Consider the following 5,899-nt stretch of genomic DNA (forward strand, 5'->3'; position numbering starts at 1 on the left):
TAGCATTTCTATAATTTTTATTATAATTTTTGACCACAAGGTGGTGCTGTCCCAAAACTTTTTGCATACCTTTAGGGTGTGGTGCTTGGACATATGCCGAGCTTCATAATGATATACTGTTGTGTTCATAAAATATAGCATTGTACACCAAAATTCAAAATGGGCGTCACCCAAAAGGGTTGACATGGAAGAATTGGGCATCGTTCAACACTGAATCTAAAGAGACCAGCCTATTATTAAAATCATTACAAAATAAAGGTAACTTGACTTAACTGGAGTTTGGGCTCTAATAAGAACAATAACAGATAGGTGCACGTGCACCTTTGGTGCGTAATAATAATATACGATAACAGTAGTGATCCTTTTGTTTGCAAGCACTACTACTAATAATGAGCATGTGAGATAATAACAGTGATGCTTTGCTATTATTCTCATGTCAGTGATACCTTATTTCAAGGGTGCCCAGTCATGTTCCTGGAGATCTACTGTACCTTCCTACAAAGTTCACCTTCAAACCTGAATCAGCTCATAAAGATATTGAAGAGCACTTGATAATTACAGACAGGTGTTGGAGCAGGGCTGGAACTGAACTGTGCAGGTAGGTAGATCTCTGCAACCCTGTCTAATTAGAATCACCAAAGGGGGCTGTGTTCATGCCCTTTATGGAGTTTAGCATGGCATATCCTCCTTTGGCTGCAGGATAAGTCCTGTCACTAAGAGCAGTATGTATGCTGGGATCATAGAATCTGGGAGCAGACTTCCTATCAGCGCACAAGCTGAAGCCCGGTGAGTGGAGATTATGCCCTCCGACAGTCAGTCTGATTTGGCAATGCTTCAGCTGGGCAGGGGTGGATTTGTCTGACTCAAGCAATATCAAGCAATATGACTCACTGTCCCCTGTTGTTTCCCCTGTCGCCTCCTGTGTAAGGTGAATCTGCTTTATTTCACCAACTGCAATACTGGTTCAGTGTTAGTTTTACTCTATTGGGATGGGACCATATGAAAACTGAGCAATGTTTAACACTGATGGTTTTGCTGTGCCATTAAACATGTAACCTGCATCATGTGTGTGTGTGTGTTTTTTTTTAAATAATTTATTAAAATTAAATGGATAATTGGTCTTTGTTATCTATGAACACACACTAAGAAACATGATATGTAATGCATACATGAGTTTTGTTGTGGTTTTGCTGGGATCATACCAGCACCCAAAAGGTCCACCAGCACTTCAGCATTCCAAGCTGGTCCCAGCTTGCAAAACATACCTTATGCTGGTCCCCCAACACACCTGCTTCCCATGCTGGGCACCAGCAAACCACCAACCAGCATCCCAAACTGGTCCCAGCATGTTAAACATACCTTATGCTGGTAACCAGCAATACAGGATTTTTCGGCAGAGAAGCCGGATATCATGGGTGCAGGGGCACAGCGCCTGGGCATGCAGGGTATGCACGAGCATATGGGCCCGGCCTGATTGTGGGCCCACCGAGGGGGACCTTTTAATTAAAACGAACATATTCTTAATTTGTGGCCACAATAAATTTGCCGTCGAATTTTTGCTTTGGAATAAGTAATAGATTAATCAGACCAAAGATTAGTCATTTAATATAACCAAAATGAATTATACTGTACCTCGTGTAACACCGTCTACATAAGAGCCAGAAGCAAATTCCCGAAGGACTGCGGTAGAAATGCGTCATTTTCTAAAAATATGTGTAAGCGTTGCATTGCCATGGTCAAATAAAATAATAGTTAATAATTAAAAAAAAAAAAAAAAAACCTTTGTGAGGTTGGTAGCTAGCTAGTTGAATAGACTGTATCACAACTGAATCATATCTAGCTTAAGCGACACCTGCGCCGTTTTCATTTTCTTTCTTTCATTTTAATTCTCTTTTATCAAAAGATTATCGAAAGTAGACATTCTTTCCATTAAGAATACACAAAGCCATAAATTAAATACCAAGGACACTGTGGATGAATTATTTGCTATTTGCCGAAAAAAAGGCCTAAAAACTAAAATGTGAGTAGTGAGTAGTTTCTTTCTTTCTTTTTTTTGTTTTGTATTTTGGGCCACTGTGCCAAGAGTGCATTTGCCTTAGTTAGTAAATATGGCAGCGTTAAGTACCATAATATTTTTAGAATAAAGTCAAAATTAAAGTTGTGTTAAACTGCATGAATAATGTTAATTCATGTGAAAATTACACCTACTCCAAAAAAAAAAAACAATGTGTGGTGGTTAACTGAAATTATTTATGAAAACAATAAACCTATGTTGGCAAAGTTATATTGTTTTATTGGCACTAATTGATCGATTATATGAGACATTAGTTTTATTAAATTGTTCTGATGTGATTTTTTTTACATGTCTTCTGATATTCATTCATGTTTCATGCTGTAGAAAAGAGGAAAAGTGTTTGATTCACATATGCCGCTTGAACTGAGGCGAATGCAGTGATCTCACGCAACTTGCTATGCACCACCATGGGCATCCTTATGAAATGCCATACACTTACCGTGTTCAGAGGGCAGTGCCTGTGCTATCTGGCGATAACTGGCATTGTTCTACCACATCCTGGGGTCTTCCCATAATGTCAGCTACTGATGCTTCTCATTCCCTCTTCATGGAACCAAGGTTCCATACCGAGACATTTTCTGTGTGATTGCTGAAGACCCAACTCACATGTCTGTACAATGTTCTGGATCTGAGATATGGCTTCATGTTGATATATGGTTGCTAGGGTGTTCTAAATGATTGCTAGGCAGTGGCTGCACAATTACCAAGGTTACATTTACAGATTTGTTGCCTTCCCGAATGAAGTGAGCCTATCACATAAGCAAGAGCTTTCCCAAATAACAGCACAATTTTATATGTTATAAAGCAATTAAATTAGCAATAAGATAATTATATTTCAACTGCTTTTGTTCTGTGTGCCAACAAAAAGTATCCCACATAAAGCAAAACAGTTGCAACTCCCAGAAAAACAGAGTGGTGTTTTGTTGTTGAACGATTCAGCATTTTTGAATGAATCAAGTCAATGATTCAATGACTCATTCATAAAGAGAGCGGTCACTTGCTCAGCTGGTAATGTTTTTATTTAAACTGACATAGAGTCTAAGCAAAAAAAAATGTTGTTGCCAGCATTTTGATTGAATTATCAGTCAGTCAGTCAATACTCAGTCTGGCCTTGGATAACATGACAAAGTGTTCTTTTTTGGAGAACTATGCCTTTAGTAATCATTTAACTGTCCTTTTAACATAATTTAATAGCCCTGGTTTGGCATTGGTGGTCCTGTTTAGTGCATAAAAATGGGCCCACTCTCTAAAATAATTGATGGTGTGTGTGAACTCTTTCTCACTCATCCCTCAACTATGACATTAAAATCATAAGGAGTGGGAAAAACTGTACTGTTTTTACCTTTTGCCCTCCGTCTTTTTTTCTAAAAGCACAAGGCCACCCAAACAAAACTGTGCAACATTACAACACCCCATAGCATTCCTGCAAACACATAGAAAAACATGCTAACCCTTCTAATAAGCCTCAGCTTATGTCCAAGTTCCTGTTGTGTTTTATTCCCCGTCTCAGGAAATTTAAACAGGCTTGTAAATTTCTCCACCTGTTTGGAAATGTCTTTCATGCACTTGGTCTCTGTGTAGAATCATAAAGGAGGCAGCTATTAAATATATAACATTTGCTTATGCTGAGCGCTCCTTCTGGGCAGAATGAGTCATTCCAACAGATCTCTGCTAACCATTCATGTTATTTTACATCATGTTTACAGTCAATGTCAAATTCACAGAGAACACACCTACTAATGACATGGGCTAATATTTGTCACCATACAAGAAATGTTGGATTTTGCCAACATAAATCATGTTTAATTGCTTGTCAAATGACTAATAAAAACTGGCTGATAGTTAAAAGAAACAATGAAACTAATCAGGCTTGTATGTTCAACAATACAACACAATACAATGCAACTCGTCTGCGGTAATGTCTATAGGCGAAATGTATAAAACGGACATTTGAAAATTTTATTTTTTGTTAAAGCATGAATCATTCAATACAAAAATATTTATTAAGTTGTCTAAATCATCCTTTTGAGGAGGGGCTGTACTGTTTTAGGTGAATCAGTGTCTGACATAATTCCTACAGCTGGAGTTTTGTTTTGCTTAATTAATTATGTGTAGTTTCATCACATCTTGTCTTGGTATCCTCAAAATTGGATATAACATTTCTGTGAAATTATAACCATTCTATAACACCAGTCTCATTCTAACACATGCATATAGGAATTGTGGTTATATTTTTCTTTTCTTTTTTTTTCAAATAGCGTCAAATAGTTTCATACAAACAGTTTAATGTAAACTATTGTTGTGATTTTTTTTTTTTTTTAAAGATTATTTTATTTCGTTTTTTTTTTTTTTAAAGCACTTTGAATTACCATTGTGTATGAGATGTGCTATGTAAATAAACTTGCCTTGCCTAAACTCCCAATGATAAGTATTCATCACACACATTTTTAGGTTATTTTTATAAGCTCAGACAAATTATTATCCGTTTTTTTGGTTTGTTTTTTTTTTGTTTTTTACTTTTCAGGGGAATAAGCTGACAATTGGTTTAAGCTGGAATAGGAGAAAGTGTTTTACTACTTTACTTACTTACACACCTTTCAAGAGTTTTAACATCTAAAATCCGGTAACCTTTAAAGTCAACACAAAGTCAGATGCTTGTTCTTATTGTAAATGATTCATAGGAGGATGTAACTAGTGCTTTAACACATAACTGGAAGTTAGGTAACCTTCACAATATGTCTGCACATTAAAACATGGTTATTTACATATGTCTGGTAAGTTTTACTGTAAACTGAAAATTATTTATTTATTTATTTTAATCTTGTTTTTCTGCACATCAAAACCGTCAGGGGCTCCTCATTATGTAACCCAACTCTTGAACCTCTTACCTGTCAATTCTACCCTGTCTGAACTAAAATCTGCCTTCAAGGAAACAGGAGAAATGAAGGAAACACCAGACCTCAAACAGTCAACCACAAACATTTGTATGGCCAAAGCCTTCTGAGTGAATACCAATTTAGTTCAAGGAATTCAAGGAAGCAATGCTACAGAACCGTTTCATACGACTGGAGTAAATAATCTTTAAATTGTTTTTCCACAGACTTACTGGAAATGTCAAATGTAAACATTTTTTGTACACATGCAACATACATGGTTGCAATGGAAATGTTTAATGCCCCTCAAAAGCTTACAAGTTTCACTCATGTTTAAAGGCAGTGAGGGTCCTCATATATACAGAGAAAGTTGCAGTAAATCCTGACTTTTTTGAAAATTTTATTTATTTTCTTCAGTATTTTAAGTTCTTGGAAACTCTTAGCATAGGATGCTCCCTTGCCCCCTCTATAGCGTACACCTTTCCTTACACACTATGTAAGATTACTATATTGGTGAAGGCCAAAGCCTGTCCAGAAGCCACTGCAGGTCTGATTTGTTTTGGCTAGGCTCCGTTCTGACATGCCTGGGAAGGGCAAGGAAAGGAAATGGGTGGACCAGCAACTCTCAGCTCCCCCAGAGAAGGCCTGAGAGAAGCCAATGAGAAAGAGTGTGTGTTTTTTCTCTCTACTTTGAGCTTGTAAGACAGAGCCTGGGCCCATCTGGATCTAATAACCTAGCCCAAACTGCTGCCCAACGAATTCAGACTAGATTGCCAGCCCCGCTCAGGGAACGCTGCATTGAGTGCGGTCACACTCGGCAAGGGGGGTTAGTAGGGAACGTGCCATGCATGTCAGCTCCATGGTCCCCAAGCAATTTGTTCTCTCAACATTGATGAGCACCAAATGCAGGCCCTTAAGAGCACCCTTGGGTCTTGTGGTGGGTATAAAGCCT

Source organism: Onychostoma macrolepis, chromosome 02 (genome assembly GCF_012432095.1).
Source record: "Onychostoma macrolepis isolate SWU-2019 chromosome 02, ASM1243209v1, whole genome shotgun sequence".
Lineage (NCBI taxonomy): Eukaryota > Metazoa > Chordata > Actinopteri > Cypriniformes > Cyprinidae > Onychostoma > Onychostoma macrolepis.